Here is a 20,573-nt window from a genome sequence, read left to right as displayed (position 1 = left end):
GCCTGGGCTTTTGACTCTGGCAGCTCCTGTAGTATTTTGATTCTTAACAACCCACTTTCTTGAAAAATTAACCAGGAAACTAGCATGAGCTAAACATCTCTACGTTTGAATTAGAGACCAGGGAAGGTCTTCCTGCCTTTTGGGAAGGCTTTTAATCAGAATGTCTCTTCTTTCTGGCTTTTTGACCTTTCCAAACATTTAACTGAGTTTTTCATTCTGTTCTTGGAGTAGCCTATGGCTGTGAGGGACGATATCTTCAATCTGGCTTAGCCTGGTTTTTGTCAGGAGTTTACCCCTGTCAAAGCACCTAAGTGTGCTGATGGAGAAACCGAGAGAAATGATGATGCTGCAGTAGTTTTGACTTTTGCTAAATTTCTTTTCCCCTAAAAGCCAATGGTAGCATTTCCCATCACTCTTCTGGAAAGTTCTAACTTCGGGTAACTTTTTAAAAATGATATGATCCCTAATAAATCACAGGTTTCTTAACTACTTTCCACTTCCCTTCCTTTTTCCTGACACTGCTCTTGATGCACCCCTGTAATAATCCTGCCCTGTGAAGTTTTCTACTTATTCTCATATGTATACACAGCTTACAGTGACAATGCCCCATAGCCTCTGTCACCATGCCTTGTGCTCAGAGTTCTCCAGAGGACTCACTGCATGTGGGATGGACCGGAAATTTCAGCTTTGCACAAGAAGAAAGATGCTAAGCAATTCACTTAAAGTTGTTTGCTTAAACCAGTCGGTTCTGATGCTGTTGCCAAAAACAAACCTTAGAGGGTCACTGTGTCTAGTCCACACCAGGAGAGAACGTTGAGCTCAGATATATCTGGTCAGGTACCGATCAGGTCTACAGAACTTCTGAAAGGTTCAATTTTATGAAGAAGTCCCACCACAATCTTTAGGGTATTGTTAAGAAACCGAGACAATCTCTAGTTCACAAGGTCTGGAAGTCATTGGAGGTCATGCTGTCTATCCCAGAAATTTCCATGATTTTCTAGAAGACGCTGAGACCACAGGGAAGCTTGTGAATTACACGTCTGCCCAGATGCTCATGTAGCTTACCTTCACGGGTTATTTTCAGGCTGTTTGAATACGAAGGAATGGCTGACCCATGATGATTTCATGGCATGTTCGGGGAGGGTCTTCTTCCCTCCCTCCACTGCTACTGAGGTTCAGCCCTTCTTTTGCTAATATCAAGTGATACTTTAGTGTGTATCTGGTCACTTGATTAATCTAGTGCTTTCTCTCAGGTTTAAGATTGTGAGGATAGAACAATGATTAACTTAAACTTTTTTTCATGTATATTTTATTGTGATTAATAGAAGGGTTACATGATATTTGCCAGATAGATGGTGCATTAATTCCCATACATTGATACCTTTTCACATGTTTTGGCCCCCATTTCCCTCCCCCCCACCCCCACCCCTCATCTTGTTTTCCCCCATTCCTTATCCAATTTCAGATAACCAAATACAAATGTATCTGATATATCTGGTAACAAAGTGAGATAGTGTAACAATAGAGATAACCAAGGGACAGCAAAAGTGAAGAGAGATAACATAATACCTTAAGAACAACAATTATTGATTATATGGCTTATGTTTACATCATATTTTAAATGACAAGTTTAACAAACAAGTGTTCAAGGAGGGAATCTCTAATTACAATCTCTGGGACTTAGTATTTAGAACTTAATCAAAATTAGGCTAAGGGTTTGTTTGTCATAGAAACATATCAATTTATGAAATAAAACATTATGTCTATAGAGTCATAGGTTTTTATGTCTATATACTTATGTTTGTATTTCCATTACTATGTCCATAGCTTTGGGTATGCAATTATTGAGTCCTCGCTCTTGTACTCTTTGGATTTAATAACCGTATATTAAGGATACCATGCGCCTTTTGTTCCTTAGGTCTTGACTTGTCTCACTCAACATGATTCGCTCTAGATTCATCCACTTCCCTGTGAATGCCATTATTTTAACTTGTCTGTTGGCTATGTAGAATTCCATTGTGTATATACATCACATTTTCTGTATCAATTCATCTGCAGTAGGGCATCTGGATTGATTCCATTGCCTGGCTATTGTGAATAGTGCAGAGATGAACATAGCTGAGCAGGTGTCCTTGTAATATCCTGGGTCATGATGTTCAGGATAGATGCCCAGAAGTGGTATAGCAGGATCATAGGGAAGGTCTATTTTCAGTTCTTTAAGAACCTCCACACTGCTTTCCAGAGTGGCTGAACTAGTCTGCATTCCCACCAGCAGTGTAGTAGGGTTCATTTTTCTCCACAACCCTGCCAGCAACTGTCATTGTCTGAATTCAAAATCTTGGCCATTCTTGTTGGGGTAAGGTGGTATCTTAGGATTGTTTTTATTTGTATTTCTTTTATGACCATAGATGATGAACATTTTCTCATATGCTTTTCTGCCATTTTAATCTCTTCTGATAGGTCTCTCTTTAGTTCCCTTGCCCATTTAGTGAATGGTTTATTGGGTTTTGGGGGGATTCGTTTCTTGAGTTCCCTGTAGATACTAGATTTAAGCATTTGTCAGATATATTGTTGGTGAATATCTTTTCCCAGTTGGTTGGCTGTCTCTCTACTTTTGCAACTATGTTTTTATCTGTACAGAAACTTTTTATTTTTAGGTAGTCCCATTTATCGAGTCTCTCTCCAATCTGCTGGGACCATGGGATTCTGTTCAGGAATCTTTTGCCTGTGCCTACGAGTTCTCGTGTCTCTCCTACTTTATCAGGTAGCAGTTTCACGGTTTCCGGTTTGACGTTGAGGTCTTTGATCCACTTTGAGTTAATGCTTGTGCATGGCGACAGGCTAGGGTCAATTTTTAGTTTTCTGCATGTGGCTGCCCACTTTTGCCAGCACCAATAATGGAATAGACTGTGTTTGTTCCACTGTATATTTTTGGCTCCTTTGTCAAATGCAAGTTGCCTATATGTATGTGGTTCTATTTCTGGGTCTTCTACTCTGTTCCACTGGTCTCTTGGTCTGTTTTTGTGCCAGTACCAAGCAGTTTTTGTTATTATGGCTCTATAGTAGAGTTTGAAGTCTGGTATTGTAATACCACCAGCATTGCTCTTTTTGCCTAAAATTGTTTTGGCTATTCTAGGTCTTTTCTTGTTCCATATGAATCTTTGGATTATATCTCCTATTTCCATAAAGAATGTCTTTGGGATTTTGATGGGGATTGCATTGAATTTGTATATCAATTTTGGCAGTATGGCCATTTTCACTATGTTGATTCTCCCTAGCCATGAGCATGGGATGTCTTTCCATTTCCTAGTGTCTTCTTTAATTTCTTTCATTAGGCTTTTATAGTTTTCATTTAATAATTCCTTTACATCTTTGGTTAAGTATATTTCTAAGTATTTAATTCTTTTGGGGGCTATTGCGAATGGGATCATTTTCTTGATTTGGCCTTCTGTTTGTGTATTCTTGGTGTACAAGAAGGCTACTGACTTCTGAAGGTTAATTTTGTATCCTGCCACTTTGCTAAAGTAGTTTATTAATTCTAGGAGCTTGGGAGTGGAGTTTGTTGGGTCACTCAAGTAGAGGATCATGTCGTCTGTGAATAGGGATAGTTTAATTTCTTCTTTCCCTATGTGGATCCCTTTGATGTCTTTTTCTTGCCTTATTGCTCTGGCTAAGGGTTCCAGCACTATGTTGAAGAGAAGTGGAGAGAGTGGGCATCCCTGTCTAGTTCGTGATTTTAAAGTGAATGGTTCCAGTCTTTCACCATTTAGTATAATACTGGCTGTTGGTTTTTCATATATGGCTTTCACTATTTTGAGGAATGTACCTCTTATTCCTATTTTTTCTAGTGCTTTCAACATGAATGGATGTTGTATTTTGTCAAATGCCTTCTCCGTGTCCAGAAAAATTATCATATGATTCTGATCCTTAGCTCTATTGATGTGATGTATTACATTGATTGATTTGAGAATGTTAAACCAACCTTGCATCTGTGGGACGAAGCCTACTTGATCATAGTGTATGATTTTTTAAATTTGTTTCTGGATTCTGTTAGCTAATATTTTATTGAGGAGTTTTGCATCTGTGTTCATTAGAGAGATAGGTCTGTGATTATTTTGGGGGGGGCGTCGTTCCCTGGTTTGGAGATGAGAGTAATATTAGCTTCATAAAATGAGTTTGGTATTGCTCCTTCTGTTCCTATTTCTCGGAAGAGTTTCAAGAGTATAGGTGTTATTTCATCTTTAAATGTCTTGTAGAATTCCTCAGTGAATCCATCTGGACCTGGGCTTTTTTTGGTTGGCATTTCCCTGATTGCTTCCACAATTTCGTTGTAAGAAATTGGTCTGTTCAATTTGTTTACCTCATCGTAGTTCAGTGTGGGTAGCCTATATTTATTTAAGAAATCATCCATTTCTACTAGATTTCTTGTTTCTTTGAATATAGGCCCTGGTAGTACCTATTCATTATGGACTGGATTTCTTGGGAATCAGTTGTGATTGTTCCCATGGGATCTCTAATCTTGTTTATTTGGGTCTCCCCTTTCCTTTTTTTGATTAATGTTGCTAGGGGTCTGTCTATTTTGTTGACTCTTTCAAAGAAACAACTTTTTTATTTATCAATTTTGTGTATAGTAGATCTTATTTCAATCTCTGAAATTTCTGATTTTATTTTTGTTATTTCTGTCCTTCTAGCTGTTTTAGAATTAAATTTTTCTTGCTCCTCTAGGTGTTTCAGGTTTTTTTTAAGGTTATTTATGTGCTCTTCTTCTGACTTTTTAATATGCGCTCGTAGTGCGATAAATTTGCCTCTTAGAACTGCCTTTGCTGTGTCCCATAAGTTCCTTTGTGATGTTTGATTATCATTACATTCAAGGAAGTTTTTAATTTCATTTCTGATCTGATCTGTTACCCAGGAGTTATTCAGAAGTGTGTTGTTCAGTTTCCATGTGATTGAACGCTTTTTGACTTTGACTGCATTGTTCAGAATTAGTCTGACTCCACTGTGGTCTGATAGGATGCATGGGATTATATCAGTCCTCTTGTATCTGCTTAAGTTTTCTGTATGAACTATTATATGGTCTATTTTGGAGTGTGTTCCATGTGCTGCTGAGAAAAATGTAAAAAGTTTCGTCATTGGGTGGAAGACTCTGTGTATATATGTTAAGCCCAGCTAGGCTATGGTGTCATTTAAGTCAATGGTGTCTTTGCTTAACTTTTGTTGAGTTGACGTGTCATTTGTTGAGAGTGGTGTATTGAGGTCTCCCACTATGATTGTGTCTGAGTCTACCTTGTTCTGTAATTCTAAAAGAGTTTGTTTGACGAATTTGGGTGCTCCCGTGTTGGGGGAGTAGATGTTTATAACTGTAATATTATAGGCATGGATTGTACCCTTTACTAATATATAATGGCCATCTCTATCTTTATGTACTGATTTTACTGAGAAGTTAATTTTATTGGAGATTAAGATTGCTACTCCTTCTTTTTTGTATGGTGCATTGGAGTGGAAAATTCGTTTCCATCCTTTCACTTGGAATTTGTTTCTGTCTTTGGCAGTGAGGTGGGTCTCTTGGAGGCAACATATAGATGGGTGGTGTTTCTTAATCCAGTCTGCTGCTCTGTGTCTTTTGATTGGATTGTTCAGCCCGTTCACATTTAGGGAGATTATGGAGAAGTGATCACTATCCATTGTAGTTATTTATTTTTACTTCTAGGTTTCTTTCTCTCTCTTTTTTCCCCTTCTGTGTTTAGTGAATTATAGATGTTTGCTTCTTGATGGGGGTTCTTGGTGTTCTACAATTTGTTCTAGATTAATTAGTATTCTTTGTAACGCGGGTTTAGTGTGCACATATTCATAAAGCTTCTCTTTGGAGTGAAATATTCTTGTTTCTCCCTCAAATGTAAATGCTAGTTTTGCTGGATATATCAGTCTGGGTTGGCAGTTGTTGGTCTTCAGGACATCAATGATGTTTTTCCAAGCTTTTCTTGCATTTAGGGTTTGCATGGAGAGATCTGCTGTAATTCGAATGTTCTTCCCATTATAATATAGCTCCTTCTTTGTTTTTGCAGCATTTAAGATCAATTCCTTGGTATTCGGGTCTAGTGTCTTTACTATGATATGTCTAGATGAGTTCCTTCTAGGATCTTGCCTGTTTAGGGTCCTGAAACCTTCAATAATGTGAGTATTTTCCCCTTTGAAGTTGGGGAATTTCTTTGCTATGATTTTGGTGAATAAAGGTTGCATACCCTTGTCCTGGAATTTGGCCCCCTCCTCAATCCCTATTATACGAAGATTAGACTTCTTTGCTGCATCTGCCAGTTCCTGGAGCTCTCTCTGGTGGATTCTGACTGATTTTTCCATGGTGGCAATTCTCTGTTCCAGCTCTTGTGTTTTATCTTCCGTTCCTGATGTTCTATCCTCCATCTCCGTCAATCTCTGCTTAATGCCTCCATTTTTGCTTGAAGTGTGGACACTGAGCTGATCATGTCTGCTCTGAAGGTATTAATCTTTTCTTCCATTTCTCTTTTGAATTCGAGGAGCTCTTTGGAGATTTCCTGCTTATGTTCTTGGAATTGTTTTTGGAGTTCTGTTTTAATCTCTTTAGTCATGTTCACAATCATCTCCTTGAATAGGGTCATGTTTCGTGTCCCTTCAGGTGTCATTTCTTGAGAAGGTGACATCTCTCTCCTCCCTTTGCTCTTGTTACCTTTTGGGCTTTGCATGGGACTTTGATTATTTATGTATGTCGTAATTCGTCTTTGCGCTGTCCCCGGCATCGAGAACTGTTGTAGTTCACTCTGTGGTCAATAGGTAGCGGTCTTTACTTGGATTGGGACTGGTGGTTCTAGGAATATGTGAATACCTGTGGTTCTCTGCCAAATTGATTCCTCTGCTGACTAGGTCAGAGTTTGCAGTTTTTGCAGGTGTTCAGCCTGTTACCAGAGGCTGTGTGCTGCTGCACAACTAGCTCTCAGCCCAACCAGTGGCCTCACAGTGGGCCATGGGATGGATCTGCGAGCTTCAGTCTCAGCGAGCTGGGTGGATGGTTGGTTTGCCTGTGCTGCTTCTAGGGAGGCCCCCGATCAAGGGTGTGGAGTTTGGGAGTTTCCAGGGGCTCTCAGCAGGACCAGCAGGTGTCCACTCTGTTCCCAGGGGTGGGGCTCAGCTGAGGACGTTTGCTCCAAGAGCGGGGCTGCACCTTTCTGATTCTCAGAAGTCGAGTGTGGCTGCTGGTGAGCCCTTCAGTTCCCTGCTGCTTTGTCAGAGAGTCTGTGACTGTGGGGGGCCCCTGGGTGCTGTCTTGCTCAGGATTCCAGCTGGAGGATGCCTGGCTCCAGATTTAAGGGGGACAGGTGCTGGCTCCTATTTTCCCACATACCCCACCCGCTGTTGTAAGGCAGGGTCTCAGCACCCCCCCCACTCTCCAGACCCAGTGGCCTGGGAGAGGAACCTGGTGGGCGGGTGGAAGCTGGGACTCCTCCGCCATCGTTGGTGGGGTGCTGGGTCTTAGCGCCGCCCGCCTGTCAGTCTCCAGTCAGAGGCCTGGGGGAGGGGGCTGTTGAGGGAAGGGACAGGATTCTAAATTCCTTGCCCCCCTGCTCCTGCCAGTCTTTCTCGGGCAGTGTGGAGAGGTCTGAGTTAAGTTCTATTGCTTGGCACCAGCTCTGCTTTCCCGATGGTTTGGGGGACCCGCTGAGCTACTCACGCCTCTGTGTTCATCTGTGGGTGCTGCATGGTGTTGGAGAATCCTTCATTCCCCTCGGATCTCGGCCACCGCCTGTGGTCCACATCTGGGTTCCGCTGCTTGCTGTTCTGATTCCGCGTCTGGGTTCTGCTGCTTCCGCCTCTCGCTGGCCCGGTCTATGCTGGTTTCTGCAGGTCGGGGCTGCCCAGCCCAGAGCCCTCCACTGCGGCTTTTTGCAACTTGGAGCTGGTGGCGAGGGGTGGGGGAGGGGTTCTCGCATTCCGAATTCTTTGAGAAAGTTGGATGTGAGCTTTATCTGGATTTCTTTTCCACTTTGAGTCCTTCTCTGTTGCTTTTTGAGTTTGTTGTTGTGGATTTCTGAAGGTAGTTGGCTCGTGGACTCCCTGGTTCTCTCTTTTTGTGTGAGAGAGCTAGGCAGTGTCCCTATTGTCTCGGCGCCATCTTCCTCTCCCCGATTAACTTAAACTTTTAACACACACACACATATACATAATCCATGGTATATTGATACACAATATACAACATGTAATTCAGGGTTGATATATAGCATGCAATATATAATACCTTGTATTTATGTGTGTGTGTGTGTGTGTGTGTGTGTGTGTGTGTGTGTATGTGCAAAGCATAGTCTAAAGCAAATAGAAAATCTTCAGGTAATGGAAGTTGTGAATCACAAAATGAATTAAGGATATCATTTGTTGTTCATTTCAACCATCTTACCAATTGTTAACTAACAAATGATATCATAAATGCGTTGTCCTTAGAGTTTTCCATCTAGAGACAAATGTGAGGAACATTTTGTTAGTTGTGGCCATCTTCTCTAATAAATTTTAAACGGGGTCTATTAGAAAACACCAGACTTACTAAGGCCTAAGAACTTAGGTGAGAGGAATTAATCAGACTATTGAAAGCACAAGACATTCTTTGTGCCTTTCAGCAGTTTTAATTTAGTTTATTTTTAAACTGAGTCTATGTTTTCGATTTCATTATAGAATGGATAGGTGTCCCTTTTTCATGGAATCAAGTTTTAAGAAAACAGTTATATATGTTTGTTAAAAAAATAAACATATTGAATGAATCTAGTTTATAGCTATAATTATAACTGTAACATTACAGGTCATATCCAGAGCCACCAGTTCCTCTGTCAGGATATGAGAGTACATCTTTTCCAGTTTTTAGTCATTTTTGGCTATTGAATCATAAACACAAGTAAGATAGCAAGTGCCTTCCTTTCCATAATGTGCCACACAGAATATTTTATTTCCAGCTGAAGATAATTATTTTTTAAAGTTACTAAGAAACAAGAAATAGGGATGCTTTGACACAAATAGACAGCAGTGAATTCAGAATGCAGTGCAGAATGTTCAAATTAAAGCAAATGTTTCCATGCCCAATTATCTAATTTGTAATTGTGACTATTCATCGCATTTGATTCTTCCCTTCAACATTTCCTTCCTCTCTTCAGTCTCCTCCCTTATACTTTTTTTGTGATTGCTTAGTAATAAACCCAGAATAGCTGGCTATTTCTTTCCCAATCCACTCAATTTCCAAGAGCTGTGATCAAGAATACCCACAGTAAGGACTTTTTCAATGTGAAATTGAAGATATCAATTTATCTTAGACATTTTGGATGTGAACAATTGTGTTAAATACAAGTAGAACCAAAAAAATCCCGAACTTAGGTTAAAACTATATATATATATATATATATATATATATATGTATATGTATACGTATATACGTGTATTTGTATAAATAATGCATGTGAAGAGAGTGAATGAGAGAGAAAGACATGCAAGTTAAAGACAAAAATATGTATGTTTGCCATGCTTGTTATAACAAAATATTTGAGATGAAACACATTATAATAAAGAATATATATGATATATAAAACATCATATAAAATCTGATATACTAGAGAAATTTAGTTACCTCATCAGTGTGATGGCAGGAAAGTTTAATCACCATGGTACCAGCATTCTGGTAGGAGGTGTTTGGCTGAATTACCACAGAAAGTAGATCAGGTAGAGGAGCAACCCTTGCTAATGGGACGAAGCAATGGGAGTCCTTGTTCTCCAAACAACCTGCTCCACCTTGAGAAAACAAAATCTGACAGCAGAGACATAGCTCACTTCCATGATGTGAACATTCAAACCTTCTCAAATTGCTGTCCATAGTACCCAGTCATTTCTCTCTCGGCTCTACCTCTAAAAATTTCTACCACCTTAAATCACTTACATTATACCTAGCATGAATCTTTGAGAAAGTAAATAACATCCAAAGCATGCAAGGCAGTAATGCAATGTTAATAGGATTTAAACCTCCAGATTACTGGTGTGAGTGTCTTTCCACTGACTGGTTGCTTGATTTTTTTTGAGAAATCTTATTATTTTTTCTTATATTTTGGTAAATATTTCATTATTTTATTCTTTTTGATGCTATTATAATGCAAATGTTTTCAGAATTTTACTTTTGAATCATTTCTTGTTGCCATATCTGAGTGTAATTTTTGAGAGGTGACATATCTGGCAACTGTGGTGAATTTATAAATTCTAGAATTTTTTGTGAAATTGTATTTGCTGAATAATGTTCTTAAAATCTGTCAACAGTAGCAAGTTCTTCCCTTTTCCCTTCCTCCATTCTCACGTTCCCTTCCCTATTCTTCCTTCCTCACTTTCTCCCCCTCCCTCCCTCCCTCCCTCCTACTCTCCCCTTCTTTCCTTCCTTCCTTCCTTCCTTCCTTCCTTCCTTCCTTCCTTCCTTCCTTCTTTCCTTCCTTTCTTCTTCCTTCCTTCCTTCCTTCCTTTTTTCCTGTGACTCTCTCATCTGGTTAAACACTTAATTGTATTGAACAGAAGTAGCCAATGTAGCCAACAAGGCATTGACCTTGTTTATAATCTTAAATCAACATTTTCTCACCAATTTTAATAATACTCATTGAGTGTTTTCCATGTGGTTTGTATTATGGTGAGGCATTTTCTTTCTCTTTCTAGTTTGTTGAGTACTTTTTATCATGAAAGCATATTTACCAGCTCTGCCAGCACAACTTATTGAAGAGGCTGTCTTTCTTCCATCCTATTTTTGTAGGGGCCTTATCAAGGATTAGGTAGCCATAGTTCGATGGGTTCATTTCTGAGTCTTCAATTCTATTCTCTTTGTCCTCAGGCTTGTTCTTGTGCCAATACCAAGCAGTTAATTTATTTTTATTTTTTACTATAGCTTTCTAATAGAGTTTGAGTTTGGTATTGATATTCCTCCTGTGCTGTGCTTTTTTCTAAGGATTGTTTTGCTGTCTGGGGTCTTTTGGTATTCCATATGAATGTTTGGATTTCTTTCTCTATATTATTAAGGAATGATGTTGAGATATTGATGGGCATTACATTGCATTTGTAGATAGCCTTTGGCAGGATTGACATTTTCATGATGTTGATCCTCCCAATTCAGGCACCTAGGAGGTTTTCCCACTTCCTTAGTTAGTTCTGCTTTAATTTCCCTTTTCAAGTTTTAAAAGTTTTCATCATAGAGGCCCTTCACTTCTTTGGTTAATAACTAAATGCCCATAAACAAGGCCATACTAAATCTACAAGCATAATCATGTTCATTGCAGCATTATTTACCCTACCTAAGATATGGATTCAACCCAGATGCCCCTCGATGGATGAATGGATCAAGAAGATGTGGAATTGATACACAATGGCATCCCATGCTGCCATCAGAAATACTGACATCACCCAATTTGTAATGAAATAGAAAGTCTTGGAAAAATTGTAGTAAGTAAAGTAAGTCAGACCCAAAGAAACATAGCTTCCCTGGTCTCCATCATTTCTAATAATTAATATGTATCTAGGATAGTCCTAATTGTGGATTACCACTACTTAATAGCTATATGCATATAAGCATATAAGATGATGTAAAGTGAAATCAACTCCAGGATATGCAATTGTTTTTAATGTACTGTATGATGCTATTTCTTTTTTTCTTTTCTCCTAACTTGATGATTTTATCCCCTGTTGTTACTATATCTAATTTTGGTACCTGGTGTATTGTATATGCCTTTATTTGTTTATTTGAATTAGGGAAATGGAGGGAAATAACAAGACAATGAGATAAAGGACAAAAGGTAGACCTATGTAACAGCGATATTCACAAGACAATATGTTGGAAATAACTTTACAACATGGGAGGATGTGTGGGAGGGAAAGTAGAATAAAACATGGGAAGGGATAACAATGTTCAAGGAGAAATGTACTCACAACTTCAGATATATATATATATATGTATATATATATAATTTTAACCCCTCTGAACATCCCTCAATGGAAATTCCTTTTCAAAGGAAAATATATTGAATTTTTAAATGACTTTTCTGGATTATGGAATATGATTATTATTTATTTCCATTCTGTTAATGTTTTCTCTTATCCTAATTAGTTTTTGAGTATTGAAACTTTTGTTTCCAAGGAACTGATTCTATTTGGTCTTAATATACAGTCCTTTCATGGATACACTGATCAGTAACACACATTCCAAAATTTTTAGTTTTTGTTTTATTTTTTTATGTTGGGGATCAAACTCATATGGTATTGGATCCTAGAATGTTTTCGAACTCAGTTATCTAATGTGTTATTGAGGATTTGTAAAATAAATATTAATGAGGAATATTGTTTTGATTTTTTCTTATCCTATTTCTTATTGATTTCTGTGTCATTTACTGAACAATTTTCTTCCACACTTACTTGATTTCCCAGTGAATCATATAAAGTCTTTTTTACTACTTTTTCTTTGGTTCTTTTTTCCTATTTTTGATGGTTACCATGGTGATTACATTCAATATGCTAAAATTATAACACTCTAATTTGAATATATGCCAGCTTACCTTCAATATCACACAAAATTTTCTTTTCAACAGCTCCAGTCACACCCCTTCCAGTTGTTCATGCTCCAAAATTATATCTTTGTTCATTGCATGTTCCAAATATAAAAATAAAATATAAATATATTTTATACCCTTGTCTCTTAAATTATATACAAAATAAAATGTGACATCAGGCCGGGAATTTGGCCTAGTGGTTAAAGTGCTTGCCTAGCATGCATGAAGACCCGGGTTCGATTCCTCAGTACCACATACATAGAAAAAAGCCAGAAGTGGTGCTCAGGCTCAAGTGGTAGAGCTCTAGCCTTGAGAAAGTCCAAGGACAGTGCTCAGGCCCTGAGCTCAAGCCCAGGACTGGAAAAAATAAAATAAAATGTGACATCACAAATTTACAATAGCAATCCTAGAGTAATTCTCCTTCAAAAATAACTGAAGTCCTCAAATCATGTATTAAACATGGGATTAAACAGTACTATGCTATTTATCCATAAAAATTGCTCCTGAGTTTCACTTTAGTGGGATTTTAATTTTCTTCATATGGATTTGAGTCATTATCAAATTTCCTTTCATTTTAATTTGAAGAACCCACATTAGCATTTTTTGTCCAGCAAGTCTAAATTTGATAAAATATTCCAGTTTACCTGAGAATATCTTAACTTCTCTGATTTTAGTAACATAGTTTTGCTGGATGTAGTATTCTTGTTTAACTTTTTTTTAATACTTTGAATTTTATATGTGCATTGGACATTTTAATCCCAAAGTGTGAGAATTCTAGAAATCATATTCTCCCCATTATTGGAGCAATTTTTTCTCTTCAGAATGTTTTCCTTTTTTATGATCTTATTGCTCAATCATTTTAGCCCATTTCTACACATAAAATATCATTGGCCTGGAAAGCAAACTGGCTGTCCTCTCATCTTTATCTTTCTTATAATTTTCCTCATGTATATAGTTGTTTTCTAATGTCCTCATTATATATGTCTAGCTCCAAAACAAGAAAAAAACAAAAGCAATGGGAGAGAAAATGGTTCACTAACTTAACTTCCCTGTACATCTCCTCAGCCTGTGGAGAAACCAGAGAAATTGGGAAATTTTGCAATGAAATATGACTTCTGCCACTCCCATGCATAGTTAGAAGAAACTATCAACACAATGGCCATAGATCCCTAAAGACTGAGTTTTATTCAGTGTTTCAGATTGTTTATTTCTTCTGAGTAATCTGTTTTTCATATATTTTATTGTAATTAATAGAAGGGTTACATCATATTCACCAGATAGAAGGTGCATTACTTCACATACATTGATACCCTTTCACATGTCTTGGTCCCCATTTCCCTCCCCCCACCCCCATCCTTCATCTTGTTTCACCCCCCCTTCCCTATCCAATTTCAAATAACCAAATACAAATATATCCAATATATCAGATAACAAAGTGAGATATTGTAACAATATGAGATAACCAAGGGACAGCAAAAGAAATGAGAGATAACATAGTACATTAAGGACAACAATCACTCATTATATGGCTTTTGTTTCTATATCCTGGCAGTCCTTTCATTTAGCATCATTCTATATGGCCTTATATAGCTAGGTTTTGTCCTATTGTAAATCTCTGCTAGGAGAGCCCAAGGTTTCTACTGATTATGACAAATGAGGGAAGTGGATCAACAAGATGTGGTATTCATACACAATGGAATTCTAGGCTGTTGTCAGAAAGAATGACATCGCCCCATTTGTAAGGAAATGGAAGGACTTAGAAAAATCATGTTAAGTAAGCCAGACTCAAAGGAACATAGGCTCAAAGACTGAGATTCTTGAAGAATGGATTTTTTATCCTCTGTCTGCACGTGACTTTATGTCACCTCTAGGGTAGATGTTCCATAAACAATTCTCAGATGCCTGCTGTGAAGTGAAGGAATAGGTGATGCATGTCTGTTACTATAAAATGGGATATTACCTTTACTACCATTAATCACAACCTGAATTTCAAGACTTTCCCCTGGAAGTGGCTTTCAATGACTGTAGATTTCCAAACTAGCTACAACAGGAGCATTCTGTCATCTTCCTTCATGTGCAGGCACCATGTTCCAGTGCTGTCCTTCTGTTTCCTGAGCTATCCTTTCTCCAGTTTGTCATATTCCCATACATTTCTGAGACAATAGCCAAATAATCTGTATTTTGTAGCTTCTTTAGCCAATTGTTTGCTTACTTTTTGATTACATCGGCGTATAGCTCTCTCTTTCCTTGTGTAAAATGAAATTACCATGAAAATAAGGCTCTGTGAGTACATTTTTTTTGCTCTAGGCTAATGCTCTACCACTTGAGTCACAGCTGCTTTCACAGCATTTTTCATGCTTAATTGTAGATAAGATTATCACAGACTTTCCTGCCTGCACTGGCTTGGACCCATGACCCTCAGATTTCAGCCTCCTGAGTCAATAGTGTAGCAGGTGTGAGTCACTAGTGCACTTTTTAAGGTGGTTTTCTAATACAAACTTCTGCTTCTGGTCTGGCGAGTTCTATTTGTCAAGGTTGGTATCTTCTTATATAGCTGAAAAATTATCAAGGAATTTTCCTAGGAATCCTCTGTTCTTGCTCCATCCCTTTTCACATGGGATCCATCTCTTCCTTGTATTAAAAACATCAACAAGTCTTGGTTTTCCATTGGCAAGATTTCAAATAAAACTTTATTACCAAGTCTTTACAGAGGGTATGCCAACTTTGTTTCTTTCAATAAAGTGTAATTGCTGCAGGGCAATTATACAGTGGGATGTGTGCCCGTGTGTACGTGAAAAATGACATTTTAAATGCTTTGTGGGGAAAAACAACTATTCTGGATTGAATCGAATGTGAAATTGGCTTTCCACTTGGAAAAAAAATTCGTAGTGCCTTATAAGAGCTTTAAGCATCTCACCTCAAATGAAGCCTCTCAGAGCACAATATAACAGCTGTCCTTGTTTACAGAAAAAAGAAATCCTTTGAAAACATGGATGATAACAAGAACTTGAGAAAGTATAGCAACAAATATACAAATGTGTCTCAGTATCTAGGGAAAATAAATATTACTGGAATTTTACTAGTCCTGGAGAAGAATCTAAACAACAGAAGCCTAAGAAGTCCTCACCAGTAAATTGTGAAATACATTTCTTCTATATCAATCAATCAATCAATCTATCTATCTATCTATCTACTTACATACCTACCTACCTAGCTGTTATCTCTGTGATAGGTAAAACTCATGAGCTTGAAGTAACTGAAATTTTGATGCTGTATTTTTCCCTCAGCCAGGAGAAACAGGCTGAGTATGTTTGTTCAGGCTGAGTGTGTTATAGTCTTTCTCACTTCAGTCCTCTGTTATGTACTCTTCTTCCCCTTTTGAATGACTGAGGAACTCTCCTGTATCTAACAAACTGCATCTCACAGCCAATCTCCTCTACCACAGGTGGCAGTTCAGTGTTAAGATGCCTCTGAACGATTGGCTTCATTTGTGTTACCAGAACTAGGGGGACCCAGTCTTACGCACAAGAGGTAGAGGATTATAATTCCTCAACATTCTTTATTTCTATGGGACTTTTTGAATTTTCGTGCCCTGGGGGATGAATGATTAAATTAGTTGTCATATATAATGCATCTTTTATGGAAATGGAGATTTTGTATTGTGGCTAAAGTAATGCCAACTTTCATTTGCTTCTTCCTACTTGAATGAACTACTAACAGTCTACCTGACACACAATAAAAAAGGAAGGGCATTGAACAAATATAAAAAGACTGACTTACAGTAACATAACCAGGATCCTGTCCTATGACAGGATCTGTATAAACATTAAAAATACATAAAATAGAAACAAAATAACTCCGGTTTCCAACTGAGGAGCGTAGATAAATATATATATCTATATTTTTGATGAACCTGTGATAGCCATCTGCATTTCTGAATTTGTTTTGTACTTCCTTAACTTGCCTTTCTGCTTCTGTATACCTGCTTGCTAAGACCTTGAGGAAAGTAGTAACTATTCTCGTGGTTAATCGACAACCACCCACTAGCCCTGGACCCCAGACACTCCCGGATCTGGAGAATGAGTTAACGACCCTCCAATCATTGCTAGAAGTTTGGTATGAATTTTCTCACGTGGTGTATTGATTTGCTGTCCATGCTTACTGGGGCCTTCCCCCACCAAAGAATGTATAAAAGGTGCTGTAATTTTGGGCTCAAGGCCTCTGGTCTGCACTGGGTTATCAGTGCGCAGAGACCCATGCTCGAGCTCGTCAATTAACGACTCATTGCAGTTTGCATTGATCTTCGGCCACTGGCATCCTTCCGGGGGGGCTCCAAGTTTCTGGGCATTACAAAACCAAAGGACAAAACTTGTCAATATGATGTCGGTGGTATGCTTGCTTAACCCGTTTCCCATTTTGTTCAATCTGTTTCATTTAAGTGTGTCTTAGGCACATATCTCTACAATTTTAACACAATGGATTAGACTATGTCATGAACCATCCTGTGAGTAATTTGCCAGGATATATTTTAAAGTACATGTTACCTCTGATGACAGCTTATCTTAGCAGCTAGATTTTGAGAGAGACAGCAGAAGGATCTGAAATCTCAGGCAAAAATAGGTTCTCAAACCTTCTTTGTGCTTGCATTTGCTATTTTCCCAAAGTCATGCTGAGTCAAATGTGAAGCCACACACTTGCCGTTCTGATACAAAAGATCATTGCCAGGCACTCATGAATACAAAGATGAAAGAGCACCAGACCAAATGTGTCTTTCATAGAACATTCCACATTTAGTTTTAAGGCTATGACAGAGAAATGGCATATAGCTAATGAATGAGAATTCAGACATAAGAACTATCCTCAAGAAACTGATAGGCATTAAGCTTCAACTGCTCTAAAATATCTCTCCATTCCTCATGTTGAGGAGGGAGAGTAAGGCCCTGGTATTCGAATGGCTAGGGAGGAATTCCAATCTTAAGGCTAAGTGCTTACACATGTTGGCATTGCCATGAAAATTTTGGAAGGCACTGTTTTCAGACTGCTCTTATGTACTTTATACATAAGTTACCCTGGTTTTCTATTTTCTTTTAATGATTATGAACTTTCAAATATAACTTAAAGGCTGGTTTTATTATTTGATTGCCTTATGCCACAACTGTATAATATTTCTGTGGTGGTAATATAGTGTTAAATTTTAATGGAAGTAACTGGTATTAATTTAAAGGGTTATTCAAACTGAAAATTAAGAAACTATGGAAAGGCTAAGCAATCATATCAAGATATTATTTTCTACATTGTATGGTGCATTTTATAGCAATGAGGTTGAATGTTTATTCGTATAAAGGACATAAAAAGATAGAACTATTCTTACTTGATTTTTATTTTGTTATTTTTCCATTGTACAATCTGTGCTAAGTGGTTGACACACAAAATTGTAATTCCATGTCCTTTGACATGCATGTATTCTCACTGTGAATAGAAAGAAAAGGAGAGAAATGAAAAAAGAAAAATGTGAGAAAGAACAAATCTTTCATCAGGGAAAAATTCTGCGAGGGCCAAACGTCTTGAAGAATTTATTATTATATTGAACTTGACCCAAATCTGAAACTCTTGACATTTAATGCTTGAAAATTTGTCAGTTTTCTTGGCTCCCTCTTCAGAACTCGATCCCAGCTTCTTCTGTAAGATCCTGAAACAGGCAAATACAATGTGCTTTGGCCTAAGGAGGCAGCAGGTGACAGACTCTATACTGCCCACAACATTCTTAGATGCTTTGTTGAAAATCCTGTGCACGTTGATGTGTGTTCATGAAGCTGGCTGGGAGAAGGTCCACATTCATTGGTTTTTCACCCTAACTTTTCCTCCTAAGGTGCATGATGCCAGAGAAAAGAAAAGTTAACTGTGTGAAGCTCAGCAGACGTCTTTGTTAGGATGCTAATGATTTTTTTTAATCCACATTTCTTTCACTTTCTTAGCTTCAGTCATCCTTGAAGAGAGCAGATCAAACTTTGTATTTTAATTAGGATTTTCAGTGCTCATGGCCTTGAGGAGAAAGGCGTTGAAAAAGAAAGAAAAAGGAATTCTATAGATTTCTGTGGAAGTAGAAAGGGCCAAAGTTGTTCTCTTTGTAATTAGCATTTACATTGTGTAAGAGTAAATAACAAACTCTGGTTTGAGTATGTGATTCAGAACCAAATGAACTAAAATGGATGAATATTTTGAATTAGAAATAGTAGTTTACAGCTACACCACAACCCAACATATGTGATTGCTTCTGAATTGGAAGTACTAGAAAATACTAAGAGAAGAGAAAAAAAATATTAGAAATGCTCTTTCGTGGCCAGTTATAAGATTTGCAAACAGGCTTATCCTGTGTCATTCCTTAATTATTAGTCAAAGGTAAAGTATAGCATATTTTTTTAAGATTAGAGCAAAGAGAATCAACTTCCCCATCAACATTTTGACAGGCCTTCTAAAAGTCTTTATGCATAATTCCAATTATGATTTCTCCATAACCATGATATGAATAATAAAAAGAATATGGATGTTTTAAATAATGTCTATGCCCCCCTTTGAGCTATTCTTTGTAATATCATCTTCTTTTCTTACTTTAATTGAAATAAGTACAATAGAGAATTGTTGACCACATGAATAATAATTTGGCATCAGTCTGACAATTCCCCACCCATAAATTTACATTCTGTCTGGGAAATGTATTTTTGGAGTAGGGTAAGTCACTTGCTAATGTTCAAAGTACAAGATTAAAATGTTTTCTGTACATGTTTCCATTACTGAAATTTGGATATTATATTATGTTCTAGAGGTTACCAAGCATGATTTGCATTGAAATTCTTCTGTTCTCATGTACTAGTATTTGGGCTTAATCATGATAAATTCTTTGTCTACAAACCACAATAGTTTTTCTCTAGAAAGGAACATTATATTTTGTGTAAGACCTCATCTTCTGTAAAATTTTATTTTGTCTAAATCTTGAGAATAATTTAGAGTTGCTCATCAGAGAAATCTCTAGTGAGAAAAATGAAATTTATAGTACACAAGACGAGCTTCAACCACCACCTGTTCTACTGAAAACATTTGTCTCAAATAATATGACAATTCCAAAAAGATGATGGGTTAGGTCACTGTATTATCTTTTATTAATTCATATAGCAATCAACTCTTCTTAAAGCTACTATTTGGGATTGTTTATTTATTTGTCGAACATAATGAAAAAAAGTAGTATACTCATCCACTTATGTTATTATGTGTTCCGAATTTCATACTCTGTTATTCATATAGGAAAATAACCCCATTTCAAGAAAAAGAGATGACAATATTCAAGTTTCTTCACATATTAAGGGATGTGAGACAAAACACATGGGTAGTAATAATTGTATTATTGTATTCTCCTTTCCAAATGCATCCAAGTCCCAATCCTCCTTATACACACAGAAGCACTCCCACTCATAGCTACAGAGCCAGTGAAAGACAGCCATTTCACTGCCCAGGCCTTTACAGTCAGCCATTACCTGACCCACAGTCAGGTGTGTTTCTGAATGAATTCATCTTCTGAATTAAGCTTTTGGATGTCTGCTATGCTGAAACACAGACTCTGTGGTGGCTAGCAAGGACTCGGGGAGAACTGTATCAAGATATATGAACTGTATGAATGGAAGTATTTAAAATTCTAAGAGAAGGATGAACTTGGTCTTGGTCCTTTTTCGCTGTTGAAACTGCTGGGGTGTCACAAACGACAAGGGTTTTTTGCTCACAGTTGTAGAACCTGAACCCTGAGCTCAAGGAGCACATGGGAAGCCTTTCTTCCTGGCTCCCTCCTCCTGAGGATGGCCCGGACAGCGCAGAGCTCTCTCTGGTGTTGTAAGGGTGTGGATTCCATTTGTGAAGGCCCCTCCCTGGTGACCAAACCATCTCCCAAAGTATTCACTTCCTGATATCACACCACTAAGGATTGGCACTTGAAGATCGGAAATTGAGAGTGAT

Source organism: Megascapheus bottae, chromosome 2, assembly GCF_031878675.1.
Source record: "Megascapheus bottae isolate mThoBot1 chromosome 2, mThoBot2.hap1, whole genome shotgun sequence".
Classification (NCBI taxonomy): Eukaryota; Metazoa; Chordata; class Mammalia; order Rodentia; family Geomyidae; genus Megascapheus; species Megascapheus bottae.
Note: the sequence above shows the minus strand (reverse complement) of the source record.